The following is a 15,423-nucleotide window of genomic DNA, read 5'->3' on the forward strand; positions in this document are numbered from 1 at the left end:
AATTACCTGTCAATACTATTGCATATAAAGTGTTCTTTCTGCGGTTGCTCGCCCTCGTGACCTGTCTCGCTCGGATGTTCTTTCGTCTCCTCTTTGGCGATGTTCCCGTCCACGACGCCACCCCATCGCCCCCGCCCCCACCCATCCACTCCGCTGGGCCACCTCCTAGTCACCCACGACCGTTACCCCTTCCATCAACGTCACGTCCTTCGTCGTCCCCGCCCTCCGTCAACACCGCACCCCCCTCCCGTTGTCCCTACCCGTCGCGCCCTCCATCGTCCCCAATCGCCAGCCCTTGCATCGACACGCATCCTCCCCCATCTTCACCCATCATCAACGTTGCCCCCCCCCCCCTATTGTCCCCGCCTGCCGCCTCCTCAGTCGTACCCACCCACCACCTCCTCCGCTTGTTTTTGTGCAGATGTGCTCTAGATTTATAGGAAAATTTCTTTCCTTGCTTCCTGATGCCATTTGGTCAACTAGATTCATATTTCTGCTCAACTAGATTCACATTTCACTCCACACGGGATGTTATGGGCTGAAACCCAAATTTGTTCGATGGTAAATACTATAAAATTTCTACTACTTCCGGTCAAATTATTTCTTGAAGCTAAGAGGGAGGGAGAGAAGAGAGATGAATCTAAAAATCCAAGGGACCAGATCTAATATAGAATTAAGATGCTTTGATGTCAATGAGAGAATAGGTAATATGTAATGTTCCTTATTATCTTTTATTAATTCTCTAATAATGGAATGATCACATTTTATTTTGGGACACACATATTTCTAAAAATTAAGATATATGGTTGCTTAATTAATTAAATTTCCAATAAAACTAAATCAATTGCTAATACAGTCAGTAAATATTAGTAACATTCACTAACACAATTTACATAAATAAATACATTCACTATGTACAACTAGGGGCATTACAAATATTGTATATTCTATTTAGCTTAAAAGCTATCAGCCAGATAGGATAACCAAAAGACATATCAACTTCTCCACTATCATCTAAAAGCAACTTCTCAAAACCATAAGCTAGAAACAGTTTCTGAAAAAATCTCAGCCCAACCAAGCCCAACCAAACATACCTTATGTCATGTAAAAAAATCAGCTAGTAAAAAGTTTCCGTACCTTAGATTCTTATAATCATGGATCCAACGTGATATTCATGCGCTTCAAACATAGGCTCTTTTGCTTCAGCGCAATGCATATCTTCCTCTGCAATTTACATGAAAGGGACATGCATGGTCAATATAATCTGAGGTCTAATCTGCAAGTGGCACTAGTGGGAAAGAAAATGAGCGTTGACATTTGGGAGTTGATAGTGGGGATCTCAGTTGATCCATGATCTCTACAGTTTACTCCATCCAATCTAAAATAAGTATCGTTTTCAAGTTACACGTAGTTAACTGTTTTAAATTTTAATTAAATATTACTCCCTCTAGTCATAATACAAATAGTTTTTATTTTTAATGGTATTCCACGTACAACTTTGACTATTATTTTTTATTAAAATATAGTAATAATATCTAATAAAAATATAATATTATGAAAGTATTTTTTAAGTAAATATACGCGTGTGATTTGTATGTTTTTAAACTAAATATTTTGGAAGTTATCGACTGTCAAAGTTTTAACATTTTGACGGGATCTGGATCAAAACGACAAGTATTTATATTTGAATGGAGTACTTTTATGTATTGAGTTTTGATATTATCATAGGTATATTTGTCTTGAAAAATATTTTTATAATAATATATTTTTGCTATATTTTTATCAATATATTAAAAAATAGTAATTAAAGCAAACCGAACGGAGGACTGTTGGTAAAAAAAGAGCAACAAGGGCAGCGACACGCTTGATCACAATCCATGATCCGTATCTCCCTGCGCTGGGAACGTATCTATCGCCACTGTACTATCTCTACGTCTGGTCAGATTGCAGATGCATGCAGGATTGCAGGTAGCGACAGCCGAGAAATAGAAGCCCATACGTAGTTACATCGTTTTGTCGGAAATCTAACGCCGAGTTCGGAACGTGGGAATTTTCTCACAATCATGTAGGATGATTTCGATTATTTTTCTGTGAAATTCCTGCAACCAAACTGACCTAAATTTGTCGTCGTGGTTTACATGTTGCAGTTTGTCTGTGTCACCATGCCTCCTTTGGTTTTCTGCGTGAAGTAACTGATTTCTAAGAGACTAAGAGACTTAGTAATTGTACATGTGTTTCATATATGTGAAATAAATTTAAAATATAATAATATATAGAAGTTAAATATCAGATATCTAAATATGTATGATAAATAATAAGATATTGAATGTATTTTTAGAATGTATGAATAAATATTACACATCTAGATATAGAAGACAATTAATATGAGATAAATATATTTTTGAAAGGAGCAATAGAAAGAATCTTTAGATGATGATCATTTGATCAACTTGGTTACACAGTAAAGATCGTTCGATTCTATTATAACTAATATATTGTATAGTAAGTGTGTGTATATATATATAGCAAACTGTGGACAAGTTTCAGCTGGTACCTGGTTTGCTCTGTTTGTGTAATTCTTTTATGGAATTAAACTGTGAGTAATCTGTTAAGGTGGCTAACTCTGTATGCAGTAAATATAGAAAGACTATAGTCTTCTAAAAAGAACATCAGTGGCCGATGTAGATAATCTTCTTCTAAAAAAAGAACAAAGCAGATGCAGAAATACAAAAATAAATCCTATTTTTTAAGGGAAGAAATAAATCCTAATTCAGATAGCGCATGAAGTCTACCCAATATTCAACACCATCTGCTGCCTTTCTGTGCCTTGATTTGACAGATCAAGCACAGGATCACAACAAATGTATAATCTTTTGTCTGGTTGATCATTAGATAAATAGATTAATGAGCCGCACTTGCATTGGCAACCTATGCCACTAGTTGTTGCATCTCATGATTGGCGATGGATGCTACGCTACACACATATGGGTGGCCATCTTTTGAGCTTGGAGCTGGACCATCAAAGATGGAGCACTTGCTAGCTATCACACTGTGAGGAAAAGAAGAAAATAATTAGTGCATGACTTGCAGGAGATAAACACCACGACCGATGCTTGCTTCGTTTCCACAGCTACCTTTTGCTATTGCAGGAGATAAACACCACGACCGATGCTTGCTTCGTTTCCACAGCTACCTTTTGCTACCATCCGTCGTTGAAATTTGCATGGCATCAGACTATCAGAGTTATTGGGCCAAGTACTGCCATTTGGGTTTGTTTGATGCTATCCCTTGCTTTTGTTATATATTTTTTATTAAGACTTGCATTATGCACCGCACTAACTCTTATTTGTGTGCATCTTTATTTATTTAGTTACGTTGACCAAGAAGACTCCTACTTTGGCATGTGATCAGCCTAATCAAACACCATACAAATATCCTTTAGGGGCAGGGAGGGATGTGGAATCCAAATCCTTCGGAATAATTAATTTTATAATCCTCATAGAAAAAATACATGTAAAAACCATCCTAGCATGTAGTCATGAATAGCAATAGAACTGCTCTCAGCCAGAAAGCAAAGGCGCCACACCGAGAGGAGTGTGGACCATAGGTCCAAAATTCCAAATGTCCAGTAATAACAATGCATCACTCAACAAATATCATAGAACACTCTATCAATAGTTCAGTACCAGATTACCAGGTGATTATTTGGACATTTCTTGTATATATATAAAGATTTTCTGTACTCTAGGGGTATATTTAGAAAAAAGTAGGTATACCTTGAAAAGTAGTATATATATTTTAGAAAAAAAATACATATAAAGAAATATATATATATTAGAAAATAATATATATAGACCTCAGAAAGTAGTATATATTTTAAGCTGAGAGTATGTAATTGTCGGAGGATGAACTCCACAAGTGGGGATCCGAAGGGATCCCCTTTGAGTTTCGGTCGGGGGATGATTCTGAATCTACCTCGTACGTGAAATAAATTAGAGTAAATGTGATGCAGGTGGGAATACATGCTCAGGAGATTTTAGACAGATTCGGGCCGCACGGAGCATAATAACCTACTCCTGTGTGTATGCTATAAATACTCTGGAAATGTCTCTCTGAGTATCTCTTGCGTTACAAGGATTTCTATCTAAGTCTAGAGCTTCGTGAGTCTTATTCTTCGTTAGCTTGTCTCGGTATTCTTCAACTCGTGAGACTTGGTCGACTTCCGGAACTTGTCCGGCTTGCCAAGCTTGTCCGTCCTCCTCTTCTTCGGGGAGCCTGTCCCTTCTTATACCCTGTCAGTGCGGCCTAGCGTGCCTAAAAAGGAGGGCGTGAGTTACAAGACGCTATAAATGGAAAGCAGCCATCATTAGCTGCAGCTTGACGTTACGGGGGGTTGAAAACGCACCCCTGTCCGATCCTATCGTCATCATCCCACTTTTTAGCGGGTGCAGCATGGAGGGTCCATCGGGCAGCCACCGAGCAACCCTGCGTGTCCGCCCGGTCAGAGCGAGTCTGACACAGCAGAGCGGCAGGCGATATGTCTCGAGCCCTATGACGATATCCCGAGGCGCGCCGGATGACACGCGATGGGATCCGCCGTATTAAATGTCCCCACGCCTCCCTACCAGGTAGTGGCAGGGACTGACAGCAGGCGTTGGGGGAGTGGTTGGAAGTGACAGACCACGCTCCCTCTTAAATGCAGCATCGGACCTCTCACCAATTGACACATCACCGCTGAGTCCTTATGGGATCCACCGGCAAGGGGCTTCTCAAGTCCTCAGGGAACTCTGGGTGCTCGGGGACTACTGTTCATAGCCCCGAACATTCTCTCCCATATATGCCTTTTCTTGGTCCTCGAGGAACTCGGGCACTCAGGGACCACTGTTCATGGCACCGAGCGTCCTCTCCCGGAACTGTGTTTGCTCGGGTCATCGGGGAACTCGGGTACTCGGGGACCACTGTTAATGGTCCCGAGCGTTCTCTCCCGGAACTTGTACTTCTCGGGTCCTCGGGAAATTCGGGTACTCGGGGACCACTGTTAATGACCCCGAGCACGACACTCTACTGTCCTGACCTCGGGACTCGAGAACTCCTGATTTTTATGTTATCGACAGTAATAACTCGAGACCTCTGGGGTGGTTTGTGGTGGTACAGCAAGTCAGCACTCACGAGCTAGAGTCGGCCTGTCTTTGAGTCGTTCAACAAACTTGTGCACAACCAACCAACACAATGTTGGCATGCACGCTTCTCAGTTCTCACAAATGGCCAAACCAAAAATAAAAAATAATAATTGGACCCATTGGTGCCCACTCACTCACTCTCATTTTCTCCATACACACTTAATTAAATTTATCCATTCTAGATTGTTTTTAATCCCCATCGTGAAATTGAGCTCTTAAAGCAGTTCTTTTGCATTCTCCCTCTTTTTTTAAAAAAAAACTTTTGCATTCTCCTTTTGCACGATGCTGATGTTGCTGTAGTATACATATATATCGAGTACTTATTACACGGCCATGGTAAAATCTGGATCCAAAATTCCAAATCTGCATTCACCCTTGGCCCCTTGCTCACCAAACTCGCAAGTCGCAAGTGGCCTGCATTAGCAAACAAATGCGAGCGTGCAGACTGCAGAGTGAGACAGCAGGTACATGACACAGTCGTAAAGGCCGTGCCCAAATCAGGACCAACAGTGGCTGCAGGATTTCAGAAAGATCGCATGCCTGCATGCTATGTACCAGCCAGTACTGTTAGCTACATACTACTGTCCTTCAGTACTGCAGAACACCAGCAAATGCATGTGGTAACAACCAAGCAAACAGGCAGCGCACCCAAACTGATTTAGTCCCTTTTGATAGATTTTTTTTGGCTTTTCTTTATAAACATCAGAAGTTATTTAAGGGTTGTTTTTTGGCTCCGGATTTTTATTGGTTTTAGACGGTTGAGAAAGCGGTTATGGTTGAAATAAATTAGAAATTGAGAGTAGAGTGAGAGAAATTTTTTTAGGTTTTTAGTGTACTGAGAAGCTAGAAATTTATTGTAAAAACTAACAATAAAAATTTAACAGTCACAACCTCTTTCCCAATCAGTAAAAAGCTCTAAAGCCGCAACCTATTGTGACATTATAAGAGTGTAAGATGAATTAGGACACTTAGAAATTATTCGGTTATAATAACTTCATATAATAAACGTATTTCAATTTCTATCTAAATATATTCTAGATTTATTTAGTTTATATACTCTACCGCTTAAGATAATTACAACCTACTTTAGCAAGTTAAATTGGAAGTATATAAATATAGAAACATAAATAATGTAGAGAGATAAACTCGACACAAGAGATTTTTATCCTGTGATATCGATGGTATAAATATCACCCCTATTCCACGTTGGAGCTCCAACAAGAATATGCTCCCGGTCGGAACCCGGTTACGACTATTGAGCCACCAAGTCACAAAGACAATGTCTCAACCAGGATTAGTCACTAAGCCACCAAGACAATATATCACCATAAGCCTCTCTTTTGGTCCCTTATCGTCATAATAACTTCAGAGCTTGAGTCACCAAAGCAAGGGTCTCCGTATTCCCGTACATGTATCTTGCCACCGCTCCACATCAAGCCGAAAGGTCAACAAGCTTGAGCTACCAAGACCAAGATACCAGCGAGTCACCAAGACTCTAAGACGCTGACGTACTACTCGGTATAAATTAGGATCACTCTTTAATCCTTTCTTCAAGCTGCAACACCTAGGTACAACACACTATAGACCTATAAGCACTAAACACTATCTAATATTATGCATAACCCACCTTGAATAATCACTTTAGACATTTTGGTAGCTTGAATGTCTTTTCAAGTATGTACGAGCTTCCTATAAACTCTAGTAGCATGCCACACCTTTAAATGATTGAGTGGATGTGTATTTATAGCCTCAAACCCACAAATTAGCCATTTTCTCAATGACTCAAAAAAATATGTTAACACCGGATAATACGGTGAGAACATTAGTACTAACACCGGATCAACCGGTGAGTACAAACTCAGAAACTAACTGTTGTAACTTCACTCACTGCCTCTGTGAACACTTGACATTCCGATTTCTCTTCAAATCCATTAGCAGACATTCCGATGAGTTATCTTAAGCCAAACTATGTCACTTCTTCTCAGCGTAAAATGCTCTGGTGCATTGATCTTCAGAGCACCTGACCTTTTAGTCGTCACTGCAAGAAATGCTCCAATGTTATAATCTGGTGAGCATAAATCAAGCAACAGACCTTCTGGTGGGTTGATCTTCAGTCTTTGCACTTGCATTCTTCTTTGTAAGAAATGCTCTGGTGCTATCCAGTACAGATCACAGGACTATCCAGTGATGTCCTTAGTCTTCCCCTTTGTCAAAAATACTCCGGTAAGTTCAACACATAGAGCACCGGACTTTCTGGTGAGGCTAACATGCTCTCAATATAAAGCTTTGGTGAGTGTAAACTTATCTGCATCAGACTATCCGGAGAGGTCAATTCTCCTGAGATTTCTCCAATTCAATCAAACTTTGTCTCGGTTGTGGCGGTTGTGGTAGCTTCTTAATATATTGCATCCATGAGACCTACTAATATATATTTTTGACAAACATATTAATCCCAATACTATATTGTCATTAATCACTAAAATCACAACCATAGTTTAATAGGGTCATTTTCGCTACAATATCTTTTTTTGTGATTAATGACAACACAACCAAAACAAGTGACAAATAATAAATGATACCAATTGTAAAGAGCATAAAACCTTAACATATTACTTAGATGCATGTTCTTACCATTTAGCCCCCTTAAGTTGTGGCTCCCTTTTTCTCAATTGTCACTATCTCCTTTGATCAACACATGCAAGAGCTTATCCCCCTTTGTCAACCAAGGTATCTTATGTCGCTTCTTGTATCTTCTTCTTTTTCTCCTTTGTCAACTTTGACATTCCTAGACACCTTGTATCTTGCTTCTTGCTATGGTCATCAAACTTCTCATCTTTTGTCAACAATATCAAAAAAGGCTACAAACATATATCGAACTCGAGGAAGAGCGTTAGATTACATGGGAAAAAACTTCATAAATCATGATCCATAAGAAATGATATCAATTGAAAAAAATATGCCAATTGTAAGGATATGAGATATTGATATCAATTGACAGAGACAAACAATGATCATAATTCATAAAACTCACATGATATAATCTAAACTCCCTCTTTATATGTGCATACATATAATGAAACCCATTTTTGAATACCACTTGTAGGAATATAGCAATATATAAACATCTAGACAATAAGAAGAGGTAAGAAAATTTAAGTCATATCATACATATAGGTAGCTTAAATGTAGAAATAAATTTACAACGATACCAATTGAAGGCTTTAAACATTGCATACCTCCGAGGATGTATTGATTTCTCCACGAGACTACAAAAGATGCATCTAGCAACACATGTTAGTCTGAAAATTACAAACGTAGGATATCTAAACGTGTGCATACAAGTTCTGAATACTTGTGAGACATATGCACATGTTATTAATAATAATGGAAAGAATATCCTATAGATTGGTTCATGACATATAAAAGATATCAATTATGAAACTAATGTCATAAAAAAACTTACAACTAATAAACCATGTAGTTTGCTCATAAGAAAGAGAGAAATACAAATAACCTATCATATGAAAACCTACATTAGGCATTGTAATAAATTTAAATAAGCATATGTAATCATAGACAAGACAATTGTTCAAAAAACACGAACAAAAATCTAGCTACCATTACCTCATTACCTTTAGATGAGGATTTAGGTATATGATGATTATAATCTTCATTAATATGCTCAATCTTATACACTTGTCTTCTTTACTTGCATCTTCACTTTATCTTATGATCCAATTCTCTAAATGCCCAAGCCGGCTTGTACTTCAAATCTTATTTGGAACCAAAACCGATTGGAGTCCCTTCATTTTGGTGATAACTTCCTTAAGCACCCAAATAGTTTGGTTCCACCTCCAATTCTTTCTTTCTACCATATGTGCAACTACCTTGCAATTATTCTTTTTCTTAAGCTTATAATGGTTACTCTTGGTCTTGGTTTTATAGTTAGGCTTAGTATAGATGTTGGAGGTCTTGTTGGAGAGTTTCGTTGATTTCTTCTTCTCCTTGGTCTCTTTCTTGACTTGCTTGTATTAGAAGGACTTGTGATATTCTTGATGACATTTGAAGCATGTCATGGTAGACCCTCCATAAACTTTTTCATCATAGTAGCATGGTTATTTTGAACAGGTTGGACAAGGTTCTCGCCATTTAATCTTGCCAAGTCCTTCTTGAGCTTTTCTATTTCTTGGTTGAGCTCATCATTCTATTGCGCAATGAGGTTATTAGATTGTTCTACGAGAACATTCTTAACATATATCTCATTGCAAAGGGATTAGCTAGATAAATCAATTAAATAAGGGACAATTGTAAAGAAACCACTACTCCTGATGTTATTGCAAGCTTGCCACTAGAAAATAGCAAAAATACCATTAAAAATGTCATTCGAGTGGCATCCTTGCAAAAAATAAAAAACCAGAGAGGTATTTGCAAATGCCCCATTAAATTGTTACAAGAAGTAAAAACATCTAACTTAGGATTGAAATTAAATAGAGAGGTAGATTGCATCAAATAGGCCTTATATTGAGATTCAATGCACTCAAATTTAACCTTAAGCGTGTCATGCTCCTTGTTTAGTAAATTGAATTTGTTCAATAATTATTAATAATTAGAAACAAGCTAGGATCACTCCTTGATCACTTCTTCAATCTGCAGCACCTAGCTACAACTCCAGGTCTATAAGCACTAAACACTCTCTAATTTTGTGCTTAATCATCTTGGATAATCACTTTGGTAGTTTGGATGTCTTCTCAAGTGTGTATGAGCTTTCTCTAGACTCCGGCAGCATGTCACAACTTCAAATGACTGAGTGTAGGGGTATTTATAGCCTCAAACCTGACAACTAGCCGTTTTCCTAACAGTTCAAAAACACTGTTAACATCGGATGATCCGGTAAGAATAGTAGTACTAATTAAAAGGACAATAATATCGCATAGAGGGGGTGAACATGCATTTTTACAAAAATTCATCCCCTTTTACCATTAGGCTAAACTTGCAGCGAAAAATTAACTGACGGATTTTTCACAAGTGAAAATCCTAAATATGTTAGGCTCAACTAGTTCACAATCAACCTAAAAAAGTGTGAAAGTTACAATCCTAGGGTAACAAAAATTATCCAATTCTAGCAAAAAATATGAAAGAAAACATTAATTGAAAAATCCTGAAAATACTGTTCACCGGAGACTTTGGATTGACCCGGATACTCTGGGTTTAGAGCTGATTGTACAGTATCATAAGTTTTCAGGTTAAATCCGAAACCTTCAGGTTTAACAGAGAATGAATTCAAAATTGAAATTAAATAGCGCCTAAAGGGTTCTACCTCAAATCAAATGAAGTCATGTGCTCCAAGTAATGATTGCAAGTAGATACACGGAGAATCTACAATCAAATGCACACGAATAACTAGATTGAGCAAAATACACAAATATTAAGAAAGAACACAAGAACATGAAAACAAGAGAGGAGACACGCAATTTATTTCCCGAAGTTTAGGCACCTCCTCTTTATTTCCCGAAGTTCAGACACCTCCTCTAGAGGTCCTACGTCTCCGTTGAGGGTCTCGATCACACTTGAGGCAGGTCTCTCTCAACCCTTTCCCTCTCCAAACTCGATCACACTTGAGCTTGACTTCCACTCTTGATTTCTTCCCTTGCGGAGGCGAAATTGAAGCACTCACAAACTTTCCACGGCACACCACAACTTTGGGTGCTCGCCAGCTACGCCTAACCGCCTAGGAACTTCAAGCTCCCAGAGTAACAAACGCTTCACGAACTTCTTGCCAATGGACTCGAGTACTCAAGAATGGATTTTAGCTCACTTGCACTAAATCTTTCAATCTCTCAACCCAATTCATTTTTCTTATCAAATCTCTCACTAAAATAAAGTGGGGAGGAGTTCTTTTGGCTCTAAAGATGTTATTTTTCGTGCTCTTGCAGCAGCAACAAAGAATAGGGGTAAGAAGGTATATATACCCAATCCTCAAAAACTAGCAATTACACACCTTTTTTACTGACCCGGAGTATCCGGGTCAATCCAGAGTCTTCGCCTCTTCGGGTTGACACTAGAACATGTAACCGAGAGCCCTGGCCGAATTACAACTCAGAGGGTCCGAAACCCGGAGTCTCCGGATCAACCTAGAGTATCTGGGTGAAACACTTAGGCCCTAACATACCACTCGACTCAAAACCTCATCCGAAGACTCCACACCACCTGGAGTATCCGTGTCAACCCAGAGTATCCGGGTTTAGCATAGTTGACCCTCTGAAAAACGACGATAACTTTTGATCCCAACATCCTATTTCAACGATTTTGGACTCTATGGAAAGCTTATTCAGAGGGATACACATTCCAATTGAATTCATAACCTCAAACACATTGGATCAAATTAGTAACACTTCAAAAGCAAATTCGGACACTTCCACACTTTCCGCATCGGGCTTCTTAATTTGACCCTCACTTTGAGTTGGTTAGAGAACTCTTGATCACCGAGACACAACAAATAGCTCATGTTACATCCTTTTTAATGGTGCGGCATACCTATACTTAATTTCAAAGATAAAATACGTTTGAATCACATTGTGCCTTTGGATACCTTCAAGTACCGCTTCTTTCCTTCAAACTTAGAGGGTTTCCAACTTTTATATCATCGTCACTCCATCTCTAATTGATTCTTCATGTGATTGATGTGAATCACCGGCAGCTTCACCTGACCTCGCATAGTATAGGCGCAAAACCTTCACTCGCTCTTTACCACTATATTGGTCTTTCAGCACCAAACTATTTGCTTGTCCTTCACCACTGGATGGTCCATCGCAGCTGAGTCTTATTTGCCCTTCACCGTCTTGCCATAGAAAACCGCTTTGTATTCGATATTTTTAATAAATTCACTTTATCATATATGGAGTCCAATCTTATTCTTCACTTTTAGCATATAGAATATCTCAACTCAACTCATACCTTCTTATGGATCCTAATCCCACTCACTCTCAAACATAAAGCACATGGATTAGTTCATAAAACTCAATTGATAATTTTTTAACCTCAAGTTACTTAATCTCCACAACTTATTAGACTTCATGCATATTTTTAATCTTATTGAGCTTCTCCTTCTTTTTATGAGTATCACCTAGTATCACTAAGAGCTCATTCATCTTGATGCACTTACAATTTTCCTATTTACCTAAAACTCATGCATATCTCTCATCCAAGCATCACCTATAGAACAATCTATTAATAATTCTCAATAATGTTGTTAGTATATATGTATTATCGTTAATTACCAAAACCACACATAAGGTCTAGATGCACTTTTACTAACACCGGATCATCCAGTGACTAAAAACTCATAAACTAGCTATTGAAACTCCATTCACTGTCTCTGTGAACACCAGAAATTTCGATGTGCTTTCAAATACATCATCATACCTTCCGGTGAGTTATCTTGAGCCAGACTGCACCACTTCTTCTCTGTGCAAAATGCTCCGGTGCATTGATCTTCAGAGCACCGAACCTTCCGGTGGGTTGTTCTTCATTCTTCAACATTTACAGTCGTCTCTGCAACAAATGCTCTGGTGTTATAATCAAGTAAGTATAATCAAGTACTGGACCTTTCGGTGGGTTGATCTTCAGTATTTGCACTTGCATTATTCTCTGCAAGAATGCTCTGGTGCTATCCAGTACATATCACTGGACTATTCGGTAAGGTCCTCAGTCTTCTCCCCTTTATCAAAATTACTCTGGTGAATTCAACACACAGAGCACCGCACTTTTCGGTAAGGCTAACAGTCTCTGAACACAAAGCTCCGGTGAGTGCGAACTTCTCTGTACCGGACTATCTGGTGAGATCAATTCTCTTGGATTTCTCCAATTCAATCAAACTTTGTTCGAGTTGTGGTGACTTCTTAATGTATTGTATCAATTAGACCTACTAACATATATTCTTGACGAATATTTTAGTTCTAACGACTATGTTATCATTAATCATCAAAATTATAATCATGGTCTAATAGAAACATTTTCGCTACACCTATTGCCTAAGCTGTTCAAAGTCCAAATACAAGCCGCATCACTTCTGTTAGCAAATTAGCCAGTGGAAGCATTGAATTGTTCTACCAAAACGATGCACGCGAGATCATAGATGACACCAGGGACGAGATGTTTATCAACAAGGTTCAGCAAAATCTTACATGGTTCCGACACCGGACGATTAGGTGTCTCGGTAGTACCGCCGTTACTCCATGCAAACCTATCGCTATGCTGTCATGGTTACAACAGCCGGTCTCCTTCGTATTTGTGAAGATTTTTTATTATATAAATTCTATTATAACTCTATCATATACTATTAATAAAATTTTAACTCCTATACGTAGAAATCATACAATTATTTGACACTTATCCCACGACTTCAATCTCACCGGACATGCGGTGCTCTTGCAGACTGATCGGCGAGGTGGGTTAAGCACCGGCAGTTAGAACGTACATTCACGTGCTCTTTGTCAGACAGCAGACGGGTAGGAATTAAGCTGCAGGTTAAGACGTACAAATCAAACAGGATCCGTCGAATCGATCGAACAAACAGTCGGAATAATGCCGATGTTTGGGATGGACGGTTTGTGCCGTCGAGTTGTCTCCGTCGTCGTCGCCGCAGAAGACGGCACTCGGTAGCCACTGGCCACTGGGACAACGACATTGCATGCGGATGCTTCAAGATTTGATGAATCTTCGATGGATGGATATGAACACCAAATCAACCGATGGGTAAGAGTACCAAGAATTATCGAAGCTGCAGGCCGGGTTTGGAACAGAGGAATCGATGAAGTGTTTCCTATGCAATTCCTGTAGAATTCCCGCGATCGAAGTAGACCGCGAATGCTTGTTTGCAGCAGTTCAGAAACTCTGCCGAGTACTGAACTACCTATCGCTGAACTCTGGAGAGGCGTGCAAGCAACCTGACGACAGGTTCCTGAACTTTTACACGGCTTGCTCGTCCTATCCGGACCCGAGACAACACGTACGCATGCGACCGGGACCTTCTCTCCATCGGCCGGCGACGGCGACGGCGACGTCTGAGCTTCCACATGACGAGCTCGGCCGGTGGCTCGTCGCCGGCCGATGTTGACGCGAATCATTGCAGGTGAGACAGCACCCGGACAGCAAGTTGCGAGTGCCCGGGGAGGACGTGTTCACGTACGCCCTCTTGTGCATGCAACGCAAGTACATAGCGTACTCTGCCTGCCTGCCTGCCCATCATTACCCAATGTCCACGAACTAACCAAATGATGCCCTTACTAATCGCCTAACTGATCAATGATCATACGTGGTTTCGTCAGCTTCGAGTCATGGGATTAAGCATCGAGATGTGACCTGCGAAAGGCAGGTCGTATGATTAGATGGGACTCGGGGACATGAGAGATCTTGTGAAGCTTCCTCTTGTCCTTGGAGCCAAACCAGGCTGGAAGACTTGGACCATGCATGGATGCATTGATCCTTGGCGAGCGAACTCGACAGGGTCCCATGGGACATGCAGGTACTATACGATCGATCCATCCATCGCAGGCTAGGCTAAGGCTGGTGGTTGGCATCGGCAAAGCGATTCCATTGATCCACTCGATGTTGTTGTAATGTCTCAATGTTAGATGGCATGGCTCTGTTTGTGGCTCTGGGATTTTCCCTAATTCTTACTGACTGTGATCAGAAGGTTCCGTATGAAATTCATGCAAATTCCTACATGTGGCCTAAAGAGAGATAGCTACATTTCTCCGGTCATTTTGGCATGCTTGTTTTAAAATGAAAATGCACGGTACTTCGTCTTTCGTAATATTTCGACTCTTTATCCAGTTGTCTTTGTTCAGTAACACGAGGGCAGTATTTTTCCTATTCAGTTTGAAATGAAAGTGGCTGTAAGAAATGTCTGTTTAAGGCCCCGACAGGGGTTTAAAAAAGTAAAGTGCAGATTCCGCAATTGCCAGTACATTTTTTGAAACAACACTTCCCGAGGTAAATGTCGAAATTCCGTCGGCAGCTCAAAGTTTACGGTCACCATTGCTCATGGCCAGTTGCAATGCCCAGACAAGCAAATAATCTTGCACAGTTGCACTACGACTAAGAACAGTGAAGTGTAGCAATTGTACTGCCACCCGTGACTTCAGAGTTCAGGTTCATTTACCGGCTACATATCACAAATTTGAAAAAAAAAATATACTCATGGGAAAAACTTACTCCTCGAGGGCATGAGCAGGGAACACAA

This window comes from Phragmites australis, chromosome 10 (assembly GCF_958298935.1).
Source record: "Phragmites australis chromosome 10, lpPhrAust1.1, whole genome shotgun sequence".
Lineage (NCBI taxonomy): Eukaryota > Viridiplantae > Streptophyta > Magnoliopsida > Poales > Poaceae > Phragmites > Phragmites australis.